Below are 20835 nucleotides of genomic sequence, written 5' to 3'. Positions count from 1 at the left end.
CCTACCCGTGGCCGGCCAGTAAAGCGCTTCCCGGTGAGCACACGCCCCATCCCTGGACCGCTGGCGGGGAAAACGCACAGCGCTGCCTCCACCTGCGTTTTCTATGCCGCGTGTCAGAGACGAGGCCCCTGTAACGATTCCGCTTTTGCAACAGGCCCCGGATAACCAGAAGGGGTGGCATTCACGCGTCCTCGAGGCGCGATCATCAGGACGGTTCTGCGGGGAATGAACCACGTGAGCCCCGCGGGGCCCACTTCCGGCCACTGAAAAGAACATTGACGGCGCATGACCGGAAGCTCTCAGGGGGTCCCGACTTGCTGCTGCGAGCCGCTGGGGAGCAAGGAACGGACGTGTCAACTGCGGGATCGGCTGTTGCATTCTGGAGGCTTGACTTCATGCCGATCGTGGATGAAGGAGGCAGAGTCCCCTTCTGGGAGCTGCTGACGGCCACCAGCTAGAAGGCATAAGCCTCGGACTCGGCCGATGCCATCCTCCAACTCGAGACACGATCGGGACCAAGTGGGGCAAAGACAAAGGAGCGGCTGGACTTCATCGTGGTGAAGGCCGCTGTTCTCCCGAGTGCGGGGGGCAGTGGCCCGTCCGGCTGTCTGTCGGTGCCCTGGGTTGCATCCTGACCGATTCCCTGGCGTATTGTTTTACAGGAGCAGGTTAGGACTCGAACTAGCGATCGCTTTCACTTATGAACCATTTAATGATCTGCTCACAAACCCTTTTCTTCCTGCCCCCGAGTTGGGGACCCTGGATTTAGAAACTGTCGGACCCCCGGGGTGAGGGCTGCTTGCTTCCACCCGCAAACGCAACAGTGCTCCCCCTGCATTGAAGCCCCGACTGCCTCCTGGGATACCAGTCACTGCAAATCACTGGGTAAGTTGGGGGGGAAAGGGTTATGGGATGGGCAGGAGGAATTCATCCCGATTATCAAGGCATCCTGTGTCTTGCCTCCCTACATTCTACATCTGGTTAATATTAAGGTCTCAGATTCCTCTGAAATGAAAGTCTGGGTCACGATAGCGGGGAAAGAAGCCAACGAGCTGAGTGCTGCCTGAGAGCAAAGCAAAGCGTGCAGAGAGCAGAGAGTGGCCGAAGGGCGTCACGATGCCAGGACTTTGCCGAAGTACATGCTGACACTGAATTTCCTTCCACGCTCCGGAGCTAACTTCCCTTCCCCCTCCCTTGCTTTGCGAAATGTTCATGTAGACTTCCTTATGGATGGGTACATTCACTGTTACTCTGTGGGTTTCAGAAGAGGGAGCTGTGCCTGTGACCATCTTGGAGGAGAGAACTGGGTGGGGCCCAGCGACCCTAGCCCTGGGACAGGAAGCAGAGACTGGAGACTTCCTGCTTTTGGTAAGTCAGTGCGGCACTCTTTACCGTTCAGAAGATAACTACACTGTTAACCCCCAACGTTTGAAGTGTCTCTAATTCTGTCTATAAGAATGCGTATGAATTTTGGGAGGCTGTGCCTGTTCTTTTTGGACTGTTCGGTACCCACCCACCGGCCTGGCTCTGACGAATGTCCCCAGATGTGTTCTCCTAAGGAGAGGCACCGTGCTACCTGCTGCAGAGAAAGTCAGGATATGTGAGTAGGATCCCGGAGCCCCCATGAGCTGAGCCAGTGAGACTCTGGGGCAAAGATGAATCCATACACTCCTCCCAGCAAGAGGGACCACCTCCTAGGCCTAGGGTGTGAAATAGTTCCGCCACAAGGTATATTTCCATATCTTTATAAATTCTAGAGGAACACAGGTTTATGAGAAGCCACGAAACGGAAGCAGTTCTCAGAACTACGTCCCGGGATGGAAAGATACAAGCCTAACCCAGTTGTAAATTCAGACTCAGTTCTGAAAGATGCTTACGATTCAGATACGGAAGATGTTCTGAGGGTTTTCTGTCAAACCCTCGGGGAAACATGAATTCCATATTCTTTGAAGGAGGATGAGAAAAAGACAGCACGCGGACGCGTTCCAAATTTTGAAATTTTAACTGCAACTAAATGTGAACATGGATCATATGCTTCCCTCCAAACAGACTACATTTAATTGAGAGTAGGAACTCAAAGTCTGTTCCAAGAAGGATGGAGCCTATTTAGAGAAATCAAGAAGGTCACTTTATTTTATTTTATTTTAGTCCTTAGTCTCTTACCTACCAGCTCCTTGGATACTCACAGCATCTTTATACTCATAGGGACATAATATTGACACATTATTATCCCCATTTTGCAGATGAGGAACCGACACGCCGCGAGGTTAAATGACTCCAAAGTCGCACACCTGGTGTCAAAGATAATTGTCAGAGTGAACCTCTTAGCGCCATTTGACTTTCTAAACTACATGCCTGTACTTTTTTTTTTTTTGTAACTAAAATTTTTAAAAATTCCACTTGAAGATAGACTTATTTCCTCCCATTATATGTTTCTGGGTCTAACAGTTGCAATATTAGGCTTGCAAACATTGATGCAAAATTAGATCCAAAGATGATATGCCACGTTTTAAATTCACGTGTATAATATCAGTCACAGGCTTTGAGAAGTGACCTTTTTGTTAACCAGAACTCCTTGCATTAAATTCTATTCAGGAATCACAGCCTATTGTCTTAATGCATCTTTAAATAGAATTACCAGAGTGGCTGGGCATACCTATGCTTGAAACATTATTTGTCTAATTGCTTCTGCCTAATTAAGAGGTACATATTACGACAGATTTCAAATTGATTTCAAATTAAGTAAGATCTCGGAAAACGAGGACTAACGTAAACTGAATAAATTTGCTTCTTGTTTTTGCTCTTTCCTTTTTTTTTCCCCTTTTCTTTTCCTTTGAGGAATTTCATATCTGTTTTTTCAGAGGAAATCAGGAAACCATATACATGTTAAATAAAGGTCTATCGGGGCGCCTGGGTGGCGCAGTCGGTTAAGCGTCCGACTTCAGCCAGGTCACGATCTCGCGGTCCGTGAGTTCGAGCCCCGCGTCGGGCTCTGGGCTGATGGCTCAGAGCCTGGAGCCTGTTTCCGATTCTGTGTCTCCCTCTCTCTCTGCCCCTCGCCCGTTCATGCTCTGTCTCTCTCTGTCCCAAAAATAAATAAACGATGGAAAAAAAAATTAAAAAAAAAATAAAATAAAAAAATAAAGGTCTATCCAGATCATAAGATCTACGCTTCAGGTGAAAAAGGCTTTATAAATAATCTTTCTTTTTTTGCAATGTTTGTAATAATTCAGGTCATTCCTTCTGGCCAGTCGTATCATCTAGATAAAAAAAAAAATTGCCCAATCTTTGGTATTAACTTAGTACTTACGGAATATTACATAATGCAGTGCAGTCCAATTTATGGGATGAAACACAAATTTAAATAATTGAATATGGTTTATTTCACCTGTATTTCTTCTACACAGATACGCATACATGTTAAGAGTTGAGCCTTATTGACTTTACATGGACATATCTTTTTACTGAGTCTGATGACTAAAATAAAGGTTCAGAAATGGATTTTGGCTAACAAGTGCCATACATATATTATGAAAATACTTTCATTCTATTCTCTGAAACATTACGTACACATCTTTTGCCTGGAGATACTTCCTATGTGAGTCAACGTTCTTAAAATATATGCTAATAGGTAATGGTCAATGTGCTACAAACATCATTGAGTTAGCATTGAGGTAACCTTCCAGTTACGTCCTTGCAGTTTTCATAGATTATAAGATATAAAACACTGTATTTTGCCCCATTTAGACTTTCCATGCACAAGCACTGTCAGTTTTAGCCTGCAGTGTTTCTTCTAACATGTCCACACACACAAAAATAATAATAATAAAGTAGGCGCCTATATGCAGAAATTTCTCCAACCCTTCCAGAACGTAAATAATTGATCTATATGCATATGTAATAAGAAAGCTTTAAGAAAGGTGCCTTTGAAATTCAATTGCTTATCCAAATGTTTCTGGAGTAATACATTTGGAGACTATGTCTAGAATTTATAACGGCACAGGTTTTTATTGTCAGGTGGTTAAATGCCCTCGTCATAAAGTTACAGTGAAGTCACACCTGCAGAATGTACATGGGAGAGGTGTCACAAATGGGTGTCCTCTCCTTGTGACATTACTACCACTGTCTCTTTTAGTCTCTTAAATTCAAACAGGTAATTGACCGATACCCTCAAACCATCTATATGGGACTCCTCAAGTTTAGATCCAGTCCCCCAGGATCTAAGATTTAATCCCCAACACGAGGGTGGGGGTGTCCTACAAGGCTGAAAAGTACACTGACATGCGATCTTCATTTGGTGAGATGAGAGTGAGCTTGGGCTGGAAACTATGGTAGAAAGCATATGAATCACCTCGAAATACCAGCTGTCTAAACATCCCTATTACGTTAGATTCCCAGGTTAAAATTAAGAACTCAGGAAACAACAGGCGTTGGTGAGGATGCGGAGAAAGGGGAACCCTTTTGCACTGCTGGTGGGAAGGCAAACTGGTGCAGCCACCCTGGAGAACAGTATGGAGGTTCCTCAAAAAATTAAAAATAGATGGGGCGCCTGGGTGGCTCAGTCGGTTGAGCGTCCGACTTCAGCTCAGGTCATGATCTCGCGGTCTGTGGGTTCGAGCCCCGCGTCGGGCTCTGTGCTGACAGCTCGGAGCCTGGAGCCTGCTTCGGATTCTGTGTCTCCTTCTCTCTCTGCCCCCCCCCCCCCCCCCGCACTCACGCTTTGTTTCTCTGTCTCTCAAAAATGAATAAATGTTTTAAAAAATTAAGAAAAATTAAAAATAGAGTTACCCTATGACCCAGCAATTGCACTACTAGGTATTTATCAAAAGGATACAAAAATGCTAGTTCGAAGGGACACAATGTACCCTAATGTTTATAGCAGCGCTATCAACAATAGCCAAACTATGGAAAGAGCCCAAATGTCCATAGACTGATGAATGGATAAAGAAGATATATGTATATGTGTGTGTGTGTGTGTGTGTGTGTGTGTGTGTGTGTGTGAAATGGAATATTACTCAGTCACCAAAAAGAATGAAATCTTGCATTTGCAGTGATATGGATGGAACTAGAATGTATTATGCTAAGCGAAATAAGTCAGAGAAAGGCAAATATCATACGATTTCAGTCCTACGTGGAACTTAACAAACACAACAGATGAACACAGGGGACGGGAAGGAAAAATAAGATAAAAACAGAGAGGGAGACAAACCATAAGACACTCTTCAATGCAGAGAACAAACTGGGGGTTGCTGGAGGGAAGGGGGGAGGGGGGAGGGGCTACATGGGGGATGGGCATTGTCTGGATGAGCAGCAGGTGCTGTATGTAAGTGACGAATCACTAAGTTCCATTCCTGAGACCATTATTTCACTATATGTTAACTAACTTGGATTCAAATAAATTAAAAAATAATAAACTAGGAATAGATACGAAAAAAAGTTAGATTCCCACATGATATTTAAAAATAACCAGCAAGTAATCATATTATCAGTTTTAGCTCTGAGAATCTTTTATAAGATAGCCTCAGCCTAAAGTAATCACGCTCATTCAATTTCAGTCACGTAAGAGAATGCAGTTCTGTGCAAATTGTCAGATACACACCCCAAAATTAAACAACCACATAAAGTAATTGGGAGAATTCATTTTCCAAACCTTCTTCCTCTCTCTGTTGCTCTCACGTTTCTTCTTTCTAATATCTAATCTCTCTTCTCGGCAAGTCCTCCACAGTAAGACAAAGCTTATTTTGTGAATCCCTGTAATCTGAACGATCATCTCCTTTTTCATTCTTCCCATTGCTTCTGATGACAAAGCCACCGCTGTTACTGAGCTGATGGCAATAATGGATGTTTGTGCTGGCTCTATCTTTTGTACTCCCTTCTTTGAAGGGGGGCCCTGGGCTGAGCTGGTAGCCTGTTGAAGGAGGATGTGCTCTCTGCCCGAGTGTGGGGGGGGGGTGGGGATACAGTAATTGTTTCTCTTCAAAAACAAATGCTCAAAACTTCACCCCAAATTAACATTGTAAACAATTTCCACATCATCAATAATGACATTTGAAAATCTGGTTCTAACAGTCCGGGGAAGGAAAGGGAAGGAGAGGAAGGAAAATGTTTTAAGGGCTCTTGCCTCTTACACCTGTGATTCTCGAAACCTTCACCGAAATCTGTAAAACATTGATGTTCACTCTGGAGTTTTATACTTTTAAACATTATTGACTTTCTGGTAAGAAGGCAGATGTTAAGACCTTAGAACGTGCACTGTGGCAAGAGGCAAACTATTAAATGCTGTTCGTTGAACTTTGTAACATAGATCTAGGACTTTCAATTTATTTTACCAGCTGTATTGAGGTATAATTCACATATCGCCCAGTGTACCACTTACAGTGCACAATTCGGTAGTTTCTGGCACATTCACAGAGTTTGCAACCAACCCCCCCCCCGTTAATTTCAGGACATTTTCATCACCCCAGAAAGGAATCCGGTACCCTTGGGTGGTCACCCTACCATCTCAAGACCCGAGCCTAAGCCCCCACTAATTCACTTTGTTCAAGCCTCTGAAACCTTCATGAATCAGCACTTTGATATAAATCTCCAGCTCTCTGCCACTATTATTTGAATTTAAGAATTTTATTTTTTGAGCAGTTTTGGGTTTATAGAAATATTGAGCAGAATGGACAGACTTCCCATACACTCACTTCAGCCTTGCAACACCCTCGTCCCCTTTTCTCTGTTACTGACGTGTTGTATTAGTGGTACGTCTGTTACAATTGATGAGTCAATACTGAAACACAATGTTAATTGAAATTTACATCAGGGTTCACTCTTTGTGTTGTACATTCTATGGGTTTTGACAAATGTATAACGTCATGTATTCACCATTGCAGTCTCATACAGCGTAGTTTCTTTTTAAAAAAAAAAGTTTATTTATTTATTTTGAAAGGGAGAGAGATTGAGAGAGAGAGAGAGAGAGAGAGAGAGAGAGCAGGGAAAAGGCAGAGGGAGAGAGAGAGAATCCCAACCAGGCTCTAGGCTGCCAGTGAAAAGCCCGACTTCAGGCTCGAACCCATGGACCGTGAGATCATGACCAGAGCTGACCACCAAGACTCGGATGCTTAACCCACCGAGTCAGCCAGGCGCCCCCAGAGTAGTTTGACTGTCCTAAAAATTCTTGCAATCTATCTGTTCATCCCTCCTTCCCTTGCTCTTAGCCCCTGGAAACCACTGATCTTTTTACTGTCTTCATAGTTTTGCTTTTTTCTGCAATGCCATATGGCTGGAAGAATATAATATGTAGCCTTTTCAGACAGGCTTCTTACACTTAGCAATATGCTTTTAGGGTTCCTCTGTCTTTTTTTTTCTCACTTGATAGCTCTTTTTTTTTTTTTTTATTATTGTGGAATAGGATTCTGTTGTCTGAATATAACACATTGGTTTATCCATTCATCTACGGAAGGTACATACAGAGGAGTGTGATTGGTGGATCGTATAATTGGAATATGTTTAATTTTGTAAGAAACTGACACACTGTCTTCCAAAGTGGCTGTACCATTTCGGGGCGCCTGGGTGGCTCAGTCGATTAAGCGTCTGGCTTCGGCTCAGGTCATGATCTCACGGTCCGTGAGTTCGAGTCCCGCGTCGGGCTCTGCGCTGACAGCTCAGAGCCTGGAACCTGTTCTGGATTCTGTGGTCTCCCTCTCTCTCTGACCCTCCCCCATTCATGCTCTGTCTCTCTCTGTCTCAAAAATAAAAAAATTAAAAAAAAAAAAACACACGTCAAAGTGGCTGTACCATTTTGCATTCCCACTAGTCTGTGGTTTCCCGGAAGTTTTTAATTTAGTGAAATCCAAGTTATCAATTTTTTTCATTCGAGAATTGTGCTTTTAGTATTGTGTCTAAAGAAGTCATTGCCCGGCCCTGGGTGACCTAGATTTTTCTCCTCTGTTAAAGAGCTTTGTGTGTGTGATCCTTTTTGAGTTAATTTTTGTGAAAGGCAGAATTGCCTTTGCTCCTTTGTCAAAGATCAGTTGACTGTATTTGTATGGTTCTATTTCTGGGCTCTCTATTCAGTTCCATTGATCTATTTGTCTCTTCTTTTGCCAATATCACATGGCCTTAATGACTGTAATTTTATAGTAAGTGTTGATGATGGGTGGTGGCAAGCCTCCAGCCTTGTTCTTCTCCCTCACTATTATGTTGGCTACTCTGTTTTTTTATGAACTTTGGAATACGTTTGTCAATATCCAGAAAATAACTTGCCGGGGTCTTGATTTGGATTCATTGAGTCGGTAGATCAAGTTGGGAAGATATGACACCTTAACAATTTTTGATCTTCCTATAAAAGGAGAATGAACTCTCTCTCCATGTATTTAAACACCCTTTTGTGCCTTTGTCAGAGGTGTGTGGCTTTTAATCATGTATATCTTGTACCTAGTTTGTTAGATTTATGCCCAGCTATTTCATTCTTTTGGTGCTAATGTAAATGATACCTTGTTTTTAATTTAAAGCCCAAGTATACAATGCTGGTATATAGGAAAGCAATCAACTTTTGTATGTGAAAATATATCCTGCAATCTTGCCGTAAGTGTTTTTGGGTTACCAGAATTTTTTGTTGATTCTATAAGATTTTCTGCATAGATGATCTTGTCATCTGGGAACGAAGACAGTTTATTTCTCCCCTTCCAATCTATTTACGTTTTATGCCCTTTTCTTTCTAGTTGTATTGGCTGTGACTTCCAGACAAGGTTGAAAAGGAGGGGCGACAGGGGAGGTGGTTGCCTTGTCCCTGACCTTAGCGGGAGGCCTCTAGTTTGTTACCAGTAAGGATTATGTTTGATGCGGACTTTTGGTAAATGCTCGTTACCGAATTCAATAGTTCTCTCTATTTCTACGTTGCTGCAAGTTTTCGCCGTGAATAAATGATGCGTTTTGTCAGATTCTCTTTCTGCATCTTCTGATGTGATCATATCGTTTTTCTACTTTAGCCTGTTGAGATGACAAATTTCACTAATTGGCTTTCTAACATTGAACCAGTCTTGCATACCTGGAATAAATCCCTCTTGGGCCTGGTATAGAATTCTTTTCATATCTTGTTGGATATGATTTGCTACTAGTTTATTGAGGACTTTGGTGTCCATATCCATTAAAGATATCTGTCCGAATTTTTCTTGTGTTGTAAGACTTTATATATCTATTTTTTTAAAAGAAAGAGAGAGCGAGGGGCACCTGGGTGGCTCAGTCGGTTAAGCGTCCGACTTCGGCTCAGGTCATGATCTCGCGGTCCATGAGTTTGAACCCCACGTCGGGCTCTGTGCTGACAGCTCAGAGCCTGGAGCCTACTTCCGATTCTGTGTCTCCCTCTCTCTCTGACCCTCCCTGGTTCATGCTCTGTCTCTCTCTGTCTCAAAAATAAATAAACATTAAAAAAAAAAAAAGAGAGAGTGCACATGTGGGTACAAGTGGGGGAGGGGCAGAGGGAGAGGAACAGAGAGAATCTTCAGCAGGCTCCACACTCAGCGCAGGGCCCGATGCAGGACTCAATCTCATGACCCTGGGATCACGACCTGAGCCAAAGTCAAGTGTTGAGCGCTTAACCGACTGAGCCACGCAGGCACCCCTCTGTGTTTTTGATACTAGGGTGATACTGACCTCATAAAATGTATTAAGACGTATGCATTTTTGTTCTATGTTTTTGGAAAAGATTTTAGAAAATAAGCGTAATTTTTTCCCCTAAAATGTTTGGTAAAATTCACCAACGAACCCATCTGGCCCTCGTGTTTTCTGTTTGTCAGATACTAAGTATTGATTCAAATTCTTTAATAGATAGAGGGCTAGACAGACTGTCCATTTCCCCGTGTGACCTTTGGTGCTGGAGCAAATGGATATCGCCATGCAAGAAAGAGATGTAGACAAAAACTTCACACCTTTCACATATATTGACTCATGGGGGTGCCTGGGGGGCTCAGTTAAACACCCGACTCTTGATTCAGCTCAGGTCATGATCTCATGGTGTGTGGGATCAAGCCCCGCATGGGGCTCTGCGCTGACAGTGTGGAGCCTGCTTAGGATTCCTTCTCTCTTCTTTCTCTCTGCCCCTCCTTGCTCTCTCTCTCTCTCTCTCTCTCTCTCTCGCTCTCAAAAATAAATAAATAAATAAATATTTTAAAAAACAGATCCAAGAATTCAATATAAAATGCAATGGAACTTTACGAAAATTAAGTACTCCTGCTCTGAGAAAGACACTGTTAATAGAATGAAAAGTCAAGCCATAGTCTGGGAAAAAATATTTGCGAAAACATGTGCCCGATAAAGGGTTGATATCCAAAATATAGGAAGAATCTTTTTTTTACAACATTTAAAAAAATTTATTTATTTGTTTTCAAAGGGAGAGAGAGTGAGCATAAGCAGAGGAGGGGCAGAGAGAGAGAGAGAGAGAGAGAGAGTGAGCATGAGCAGGACAGGCACAGAGAGAGAGAGGGAGAGAGAGAATCCCAAGCAGGCTCCCCACTGTCAGCACAGACGGCGGGCTCCAACTCATAAACCATGAGGTCACGACCTGAGCCGGAAACCAAGACTTGGATGCCTAACCGTCTGAGGCACGCCGGTGCCCCCCAAATATACAAACAATCTTTAACCCTCAACAACCAATTAAAACTGGGCGAAAAAAAAATCTGAAGAGACACCTCACTAGAGAAGATACACAGATGACAAATAAGCTTATGACAAGATGCTTAACATCGTATGTCACTAGGGGATTGTAAATTAAATCAGCGGTGAGATGTCACCACACGCCTAACAGAATTATGTAAAATCCAGAACCCTGATAATACCACACGTTCTTGCGGAGCAAGAACGCTCACTTACGGCTGGTGGGAATGCAAAATGGCGCCACCTCTAGGGAAGACAGTTTGGCAATTTCTTACAAAATCCACATACGCTTACCATATCATCCACCAATTGTACCCAAAGGTGTGGAAGGCTTCTGTTGCACAAAACCTGCACGTGAATGCTTATAACAGCTTTGTTTTATACTTGTCAAACTCAGAAGCAGTCGCGACGTCCTCCGTGGGTCAGTGGACACATACATATCCAGGCGATGGAATGTGAGTCAGCAGACTAAAGACGTGAGCTGGTAGGTCACAAAAACACACGGAGGAGGAAACTTAAAAGCATATCACAAAGTATGAGAAACAATCTGAAGAGGCCCCGTACCGAATGATTTCAACTCTAGGGCATTCTGGGAAAAGCTGGTGGAAGAATCAGTGGTTGCAGGGGTGAGGCATAGGGGCTGGAAGGCAATGGAAGTATCCTGTGTCTGTCATGGTGGACGTGTGTCAAGCCTGTAGAATACACAACACAAAGAATGAACCCTACTGTCAACCATGGCAACAATAATGTGTTAATACTGGTTCATCAGGTGCAATAAATGTGTTCTCTCTCTCTCTCTCTATATATAAGTATATATATATGTATGTGTATATATATATATGTATATATATATGTATGTGCATATATATATGTATATATGTATATACATGCTATTTCTTGTATATATATTTTCTACGTAGAAAAATAGACAATAAGCTAAAGACTTGTTTTTTTTTGGAGAAGGAAACTGGTGATAAGAGCTACGAAAAGTGTCTTACTGCCTTGCACATTGGCAAATGTGTTCATTGCCCAAAATGGTACAATCTTAGATTGATGGAACTTCATTGGATTCTTGAAATTCTAGAGTGTCACTCTATTTCTGAAAAATAAAAAAAATACATGCATATATATTATATGATAATTGTAGAAATAGATACCAAACTGGTATTTATAATTAAAGTTTTGAATGTAATATAACAAGCTGTTCTTTGGGGGAGCCTGGGTGGCTCAGTCAGTTAAGCGTCTGACTATGGATTTCGGCTCAAGTCATGATCTCAGTGTTGTGAGATCGAGCCCCCCGTTGGGAGTGGAGTCTGCTTGGGCTTCTCTCTCTCCCTGTCTCTCTGCCTCTCCCCCATTCATGCACGCATGTGCTCGCGCAGTCTCTCTCTCTCTCTCTCTCTCTCTCTCTCTCTCTCTCTCACTCTCTCACTCTTATGAATAAATAACCTTCGGAAAAACAGCTTTTCTTTGAATTGTTTCTACATGAGGTAAAGCAGTGTTTTTCTGTTCGTTTAATTAAAACTATCTCCGTAGTTTGAAAATATTTTTTAGTATCACTAGCCTTTGAAAGCCAACCAATTCCATATTAACTTTTATTAATTTAAATAATACTGATTCCTAATATCATATTTACAGAGGAGTGACCATTCATATTTTCACATGTGAGGAAGGACTTTCTTCGGGAAGACACCCTGTTAACCATGGATCTTAATCAACAAAATAATTCATATTTATTAATAATCTATAGTTAACTGACTGTTACACTGAAGATACTGACATTATGATCAATAAGTTTAGCTTTGGAAGAAAGAATAGCTTCAAAATAATGAAAAAAAATCTATATTCTGGTCTTCAATATCCATATGATGAATTAGACAAATTTGAGGGTGTAACTCCTAAAATCTCACCCTTGTACTCTGACTTATGCCTCACTTTTATGCAATTTATCCTCACATCCAGTAATGCAGAATTTCTTTTTTAAAAAAATTTTTTAATGTTTTATTTATTTTTGAGACAGAGAGACAGAGCATGAGCAGGGGAGGGGCAGAGAGAGAGGGAGGCACAGAATCCGAAGCAGGCTCCAGGCTCCGAGCTGTCGGCACAGAGCCCGACGCGGGGCTGGAACCCACAAACCGCGAGATCATGACCTGCGCTGAAGTCAGACGCTTAACCGACTGAGCCACCCAGGCGCCCCCAGAATTTCTTTGTAAGAAACCTAACACTGAAGTAAAACTGTTCCTTTTACTGTTATCTTGCTTTGGTTCCGAGAAATCTATTATGGCAAAGTAACAGCTTTTTCATTTATGCACTCTCTTGATTTTTTGGTTGCTTTATGTGTTTCGTGAGTGTGAAATAATGGAATAAGGACACGGTGCAAACAGTCATTGTCGGCAAGTGTGGGTGGGACAGTGCGTGAGGCCGAGCTGCTGAGCTGCAGGAGAAAGCTGTTCCCCTGAAGTCACTGTGGGGTTTGGGACTGGCTGCTCGCAGAGGCTCACCTGGTTTGGGGCCGTCCAAAGTACATCGCTCAGGCACAAAGACTTCTGAAGTTCACCTGACCCTACAGAATATGAGGGTCATAGGCAATAGGGCACACACTTTCTGCTGTATTTTTCTCACCTTGGAAGAGAGAATACTTCATTGAGAGTCTCTCCAGAGCCCTGGATTCCTAAACCCATTCGGCATTAACCGAGGGGCGGGTCTCTGAGAGAAGGAAAGGCCGTGCAAACTAAGATTTAATCCAGGACCCCTACAAAGCTACAGAATTTATACCGGTTTTCTTCACTTTAGTTTTAACTTTTTTTCAATGTTTGTTTATATTTGAGAGAGAGAGAGACAGAGCACGAGCTGGGGAGGAGCAGAGAGAGAGGGAAACACGGAATCTGAAGCAGGCTCCGGGCTCTGAGCTGTTAGCACAGGGCCTGGCATGGGGCTTGAACTCAGGAATTGAGAGATCATGACGTGAGCCGAAGTTGGAGCTTAACCCACTGAGCCCCCTGGGCGCCCCATCTTCACTTTAGTTTTGGAAGAGCCATGTAAAATAGGTACTTCAGAGTTGAAAATACTAAGATTGAAAAAACAGAGTTTGTAGAAATAGAGTATGTGATTAATACATGTATATCAATAGCATTTCTATACAGCAGTAAGGATGAGAACACATGGTGTTTTGAGTGATCCACCATTTACAACTAAAATTAGCTCCTGCTGGGGGGCGCCTGGGGGGCTCAGCTGGTTAAGCGTCTGACTCTCGTTTTCAGTTTAGGTCACGATCTTGTGGTTTGTGAGTTCGAGCCCTGTGTTGGGCACCGCGGTGGTTGTCATTATCTCTTATCTCTCTCCCTCTCTCTCTCTGCCCCTCCCCCACTTGTGCTTTCTCTCTCTCTCTCTCTCTCTCTCTCTCTCTCTCAAAATAAATAAAAAATAAACTTAAAATAAAAGAAAGCACCTGGGAAGAAGTCCAGCAATACTGTGCCACCCACCTTGAATGTGGAAAACAGTAAAAAATTGAGTGAAATATGTGTAAAACTTAACGGTGAAGGTAAGCCCATGCTCACAGATACGAAGTCTTATGTTTTTATGATGTCAGTTCTCCTAATGTGATCTGTGGGTTTGGGGCAACTTCAAGAAAATTTTGTAGAATTTTTCAAATAACTTGGTAATAAGATTGCAAAACGGATATGGAAATAAAAAGACAAAGTAGGGAAGGAAGTTCTGCAGGAAAAAAAACCCTGATGAACATGCAAGCAACAAAAGCAAAGATCAGACAATATTGAAAACAAAAAACCAACCAACCACAACGACCCTGAGGAAATCCTGCCTCTTGTAACGATGCGCATAGACCTTGGGGGCATTATGCTAAGTGCAATAAGTCAGCGCAGAAAGGCAAACACTGTATGATTTACTGTTCATGTGGAATCTAAAAAAAATCAGAGCCACAGAAACAGCAGAATGGTGGTTTGCAGATGTGGGGGGGGGGGAATGGGGGGGGATGTCGGTCAAAGGGTACAACTTTTTGTTGTCGCTTTCACTGTTTTTTATTTTTATTTTTGAGAGAGTGAGAGCAGAAGAGGGGCGGGGGGGGGGGGGGGGCGTGTCAGAGGATCCGAAGCAGGCTCCCCTGTGCTGACAGCAGAGAGCCCCACGCAGGGCTCAAACTCACGAACCGTGAGATCTTGCCCTGAGCTGAAGTTGGACGCTTAACCCACTGAGTCGACCAAGGGCCCCGATCAGCATTTATTGACCTATTTACTGTGTGAATCCTTCCAGTATGTTTTGGGTTTCCAGTTGGGCCAAATTGTGGACTTCTGTATTAGTTCTTTTGTTTCTTCCCTCTGCGTCCAGGTTTCTTTCTTTTTCTCCTTCTCTCTTTTCTCCCCCTCTCCCCCTTCCTTCTTTTTTTCTCTTCCCACTCCCTCCTTTCTCTCTACCTTCCTCCCCCCTCCCCTCCCCTTTCTTCCTCCCTTTCTTTCCTTCCTTCCTTCCTTCCTTCCTTCCTTTTCTTTCTTTCTTTCTTTCTTTCCTTCTTTTTTCTTTCTTTCTTTCTTTCTTTCTTTCCTTCTTCTTTCTTTCTTTCTTTCTTTCTTTCTTTCTTTCTTTCCTTCTTCTTTCTTTCTTTCTTTCTTTCCTTCTTCTTTCTTTCTTTCTTTCTTTCTTTCTTCCTTTCTTTCTTTCTTTCTTTCCATGCTTCAGGGCATAAACCGTGCTTCTTATAAGTTTCTTCCTCCAGAGACCCTCAAATCAGTGTCACACCATGACAATGGTGTCATGAACTCCTATGCTGTACCACATGGGGTGCCATGAGTGTTTTTCCTCTAACCCTGAGGATCAGGATTAGACACAGCCAATAGCAGGAAAGGGAAGGACCTAGTGAAGCCACTGGCTTCTGGGAGTGTTGCAATTGCCACCTCCAGTCCGGGCTCAGGACCGTGACTCCTGTCCCCAAGTGTCTGTTGAAAGCTCTGACTTCTTTCAGTTAAATCTGTAACAGAGGCTCGGGAGGACTCAGCAAAGGCAGGACAAACCAGTACTGCCCTAAGGGAAACGTTGCCAGCGAGCAGCGGCTCTGGGCAAAAAGCACGCTCGCCGGGAGGCAACCGAGCCGCTCAGCATAGCCGGACAAGAGGGTAAAGCCCCCAAGCGGCGGTGAGCGCTGTCTAAGTATTCTGTTGCAGCGTGGACTGTGTTCAGTCATCTGCAGAAACGGGATTGATTTCCACCCAAAGTTTGGTTCTGTTGTCAAAAATGATGACACACACACACACACACACACACACACACCACCACCACCCCCAAGAGGGTATGAAAAGGTTTATATTTCTATGTGAGACTTTCGGGGGAAAGCAAGGAAGACTTCCCAAGCTGGTCCAAAACCGGCTTGGAGGTTTTATGATGGGTAGGGCTCGGGGCTGGGGTTCAGATGGAGATCCTAGCTCGTGGCCCAGATCTCTCACCCGCACCAAAGGAGGGGAACTGGCATGTCTTATCGACTTGTCCAGATAGGGGCACAGAGGGGAAGATGCACGAGTGAGACGTGAAAGCCTCAAACGTCAAAAAACGGGGCCAGACTCTTTATTACACCTTTGACGCTAACGATTCCTAGGTATGCAAGAAAAACGAAGAGATATAAAGGAAGGTTTGCGATAAGAAAAAGAGTGACATCACCCGAATGCCTGAATGCACATGGATCATCAGATTGTAGATATCCTCACGATGGATATTGACACACCTGTGAAAATAAATGTGCTACGGTTCTGCAGGACGATGCGGAGAGAACATAATAAAATATTGCTGAGTGAAAAAAAGTCAGACAACATTCATTGTAATATCCTTTTTAGAGAGTTCAAGAGCAAACACAGTCAAAGAATAAGCGTTGGGAAACATCGTCATCGAAAAGCCGCGCCTGCTGCCTGACCTGTGAGCTGGACCCTGGCAGTCGGAGGCTCCTCACCCCTCTCCGCCCTTGGAATGTGGGTTCTGCTTGCCTTTCCCACTCCCAGAGGCTCCAAGGACATGGCCTTGAGACAGTGATGTGGTGTTGAGAACACCTGCATTGTATATGTGACTGATCCCAGTGAGGGTCCCTTTGTAAATGTTTAAGATTTGGGGATCCATTCAGCCACTTCTTTTTTTTAATGTTTATTTATTTTTGAGAGAGAGAGAGAGAGAGAGAGAGAGAGAGAGAGAGAGGCAGAGGGAGAGGGAGACACAGAATCCAAAGGAGGCTCCAGGCTCTAAGCTGTCAGCCACAGGGCTTGAACCCACGAACCATGAGATCATGACCTGAGCTGAAGTCGGACGCTTAACCAGGTGAGCCACCCAGGTGCCCCCATTCATCCCACTTCTGCCCAAGACCCGCCTTGTATGTAAGTTCCCTTTGCTTTTTAAAGCTGCCACCTTCCAACTAGAGTAACTTGCCTCTTTCTTTGGTTTCTCCCTGCCCTCTCTGTACAGGAGTCAGGCTCAGATTCACCAGCTCCCAGGAGAGTTACGAACCAACAATAAGTTATTTAGACGGTGTCTCTATTGATAAAAGGGGGGCATTATGAGGGAAAAATACACTGACAGCTATTTTGCTTTTGGGGTTCTGGGTAGCATCACAAGTATTTGTTACCTTTATTATTTTTATATGAATATTAAAATTTTTAAATATTTATTTTGAGAGAGAGAGAGAGAAAGAGACAGAGAGTGAGCATGTAGAGGGAGGGGCAGAGAAAGAGGAGAGAGAGAGAACCCCAACCAAGCTCTGAGCCGTCAGCACAGAGCCCGACGAGGAGCTCGATCCCGTGAACCACTAGATCACGACCTGAGCCAAAACCGAGAGTCGAACGCTCAACCAACTGAGCCGCCCAGGTGCCCCTGTGTGAATATTTTAACACTCATTGAAATATAATTTGTTAACAAATCTATTCAAATAAATAAAATCAAGTTAATAAAATCAGGCCAACACATGAACCAATGATCAGTGGGATTAGAGGTGAACAGAAAGTATGTGTTCAATCAAGGGAAAATCTAGATTGTTCTCCGTGCTTAAAATTCTTCCAATAAAAAGGAAGCTAAGTTTCCAAGAGTTTCACCTGGCGATTGTGAGCAGCACAGGCAGAATGGGACCGGGAGTCTGTAGGGCTCAGACTGGCTCTCCCAGACTCCTCCCTGCTCAGGGGCCCTGGTAGCGCCCTTGACCTCCTCTGCAAAGCCTCTCTCCAATGTTGGCGCCATATGCATTTTTACAATGTTTGGTTTTATTTTCCAGGATGGCGGGGGCACAGCTTAAACCCCTGTAGTTATGATCTGTTCACCTGTCACGAATCTGGTCCCAGGACATGCGGTAGGCAGGATCTCCCGGAGCTCCTGGCAGTTACCAGAATCCCCCCAAACCACTGCTGGGGGACAGGGCAGCGCTCAGACGGAGTCGCAAAGGAACCCCTTTTAGAGGTGCAATCCACAATCGAGTACTGACAGCAGGCTTTTTATTCACAGTCTTAGCCTAATTCTGTATAAAGGACGGGAAAGGAGGATTTTTAACCCCAGGAATCTATGAAGATGGGGACAGGGGGAGTCGGACACCTCCTGTGAATGAAATTGCCTTTCAGTTTCTAGGTTTTGTGGATTTTTATTCGGTCCAATAAAAACACCACCACGAGAATAGCTTTTGTTTTTGTAATTACCATGCTGCTGCCTGTTCCTTACCCACTGCCCCCCCTGCCCCGCCCTTGGTGGGGGGCTCCCTTTGATTGAATGGATACGTTGTAATTACCTCTAAATCCTAAAGCGAAATGCAAGCTTAAAGTGAATCACGTTTTCCTTTTTGTTTTCTTCTGTTAATTTGTCGGTAGGAAAGACAATTACCCTCTAACGACTTTTGAACCCAAAATAATGAATAAATAAAATAAATAGTAATATTTGATTATGTCGCCATTGTGTGCTCAGATTTTTGTACAGGCATCTGAAAAGTCATAATGAGACTTGAGACGCACTTACTCGCTTATTTCAACAGATGTCAATTTACATTTTGGAATATGCTTACTATACTCAGAATATGGCAGATACCATCACAAACACCGAGAATAATTTTGGAATTCTCCCAGAATAATTTATGGAAACATTAAATCTTGCTTCTTCCGCCCACATCGTCCCCCCTCCTCTCTCATTTTATTCTCGCCACCCAGCTCCGTAATTCCTTGCCTGTGGCTCTCCATCGGGCTTCCTCCAAGACGAGAAGCCTGACGCCAGTCTCCAAGAGCGATTCTGGTTTGTTTGAGGGCAAGAGAGAAAGAGGGGCAGGAGACGGCAGTGCCCAGGAAGGTGACAAGGTCTCAAAAGGAGGGTGGCCTTTTGAGGCACCTGCGGGGGCTGCGTGTGGACGGGACTTGCCGGGACCCCGCACAGGGGCCGCTGGAGACTTGGTGTGACCCTGGATCCAGGAGGGACGAGAACGATGAGGGTTTCATCTGCCTGCCGCCCGAGTCTGGAATGTCACCTGAGCGGATTTACCGGAAATAAAAACACGCAAGATGCCGTAACATTTCCTGCACCCCCGAGTTTGGGAAGCTGAGGCCAGCCGACACGTGCTACACAGCTGGTGGTGTTCTACACTCGCAGGTGGTTGTGGCTGTGCACTTCCCCATCCTCAGATTTGCTCACCTCCGCCAGCTTCCCGTGTGTGCCCCCCCCCCCCCCTTGGGGCTGGGAGCACCGACGCCTCCTTATTCAACAACAGTCTAGACTTTCTGTCCCTCCAGCTCAATTCAGCAGCCCACCCCACGTTTTCCTAGGTCACTGGGAAGCCAGAGGCAGCCCTTCGCAGCTGGTTTCTGCCAATTCTTGCCTTGAGTTTCCTCCTCGTTCGGGTCAGACTCCACCCTGTGACAGGCGCCACGCACAGACCCTCCACGGTGCAGATCCTTCTAGACCGAACCCCACCCAACACCAGCGGAAACCTTCCTGTGAACACAACAGCAGGAGCACATCTAGTCACCGGACTTGCCAGACTCACTTTGAGATTTTGGTCCCTCACGAGACACAGACATGTGACACTTCCCCGTAGGCTGCTTGCTCAGTGATGGGACAGTTTGGGCCCCCCCCCCCGCCCCGCCCCCCCCCTCCCCTCCGCTGGTGGTGGCTTTCCTTCCTACCTAATGAAGAAAGTGGACGCCTTTGGAAGGATTCTCTCTTCCCTCCACGAGCCACCTACTTCCTGCCAACTGCATGCCTCTTCCGTCCCTTCAGGGGATAAAGTCCCCTCCTCCTGTCGAAGACAGGCCTTGCCTGGCACCCCTGCTCTCAGTCTCCTGCCCTCTTGACTTCCTGTCTCTGATCAGTTGCACTCTTTCTGGCGTCACTGAGGCTCCTCTGTAAACTGGGTTCTTCCCAGCACAACAGACATGTTCCAGGACCGTTTTAAAAAGTCCGTCATAAAACCGTATATTTCCACTCCTTTCCTGTCCAAATTCTCTTCCTCTGTCTCAGTAGAATTTTTACGAAATAATCGCCCGTGTTTGCTGGGGCAACTTCCTCACGCCCTCGGATTGCTTTTTTTTCTATTTATTTATTTTGAGAGAGACAGAGACAGCGCGAGTGGGGGAGGGATGGAGCGAGAGGGAGAGAGAGAATCCCGAGCAGGCTCCGCACTGTCAGCGCAGAGCCCGATGCAGGGCTCGAACCCACACGCCGTTGAGAGCGTGACCTGAGCAGAAACCAAGAGTCAGCCGCTCAACCGACCGAGCCTCCCGGGCACCCCTTTTTCACCCCCTCTTAATTCTTTACCTTATTCAAATCTGGCTTGTGTCCCAGCACTCCTGGGAAGTGACACGGTCACTGATGGCCCTCCTCTGCCAAGCACATTTCTCCCTCAGCCCGCCCCTAGTGATGCACCCGGTTAAACACTCTTGCCTTCTAGAAACATCTGCCCATCGTGCTGTGGATGCAAACGAACACCACCAAAACGAGGAGAGGCTGTCGATCCTGAGCTCGCGAAATCAAGGGAGTCAGCCACCATCGCTTGCCTCTGGCACAGACTCAGAGGCAGAAGGGCGGAGGGGGAAAACTTTCTAGTGGGACGAAAAGGAAGGTTCGGGTGTGCCCTGGGCAGAAGCAGTGGGCTGGGGGAACCTGGAGGCGGCTAACTGGCGGGGCGCATCCTGGGGATGGGGGTTCGGGGAGCGCATTTGGCTGTCTGTGGCTGGTCCTAGGCTGGAA

At 44.9% G+C, this 20835-nt stretch overlaps 1 long non-coding RNA gene across 1 annotated transcript in view; it reads left to right on the top strand.

The window, feature by feature from the left end:
- Positions 1 to 330: 330 nt before the first annotated feature.
- Positions 331 to 20835, top strand: part of LOC121013720 (uncharacterized) — a 34769-nt gene continuing 14264 nt past the window's right edge. The window contains exons 1-2 of the long non-coding RNA XR_005782880.1: positions 331 to 885; positions 1265 to 1368. This is a non-coding gene — a long non-coding RNA (uncharacterized LOC121013720). The remainder of the gene's footprint in view (positions 886 to 1264; positions 1369 to 20835) is intronic.

The sequence above is a fragment of the Herpailurus yagouaroundi genome, unplaced genomic scaffold (assembly GCF_014898765.1).
Source record: "Herpailurus yagouaroundi ecotype Mexico unplaced genomic scaffold, PumYag 199, whole genome shotgun sequence".
Lineage (NCBI taxonomy): Eukaryota > Metazoa > Chordata > Mammalia > Carnivora > Felidae > Herpailurus > Herpailurus yagouaroundi.
The sequence above is the reverse complement of the archived record's forward strand: the minus strand, read 5'-3'. Positions and strand labels throughout refer to the sequence as shown.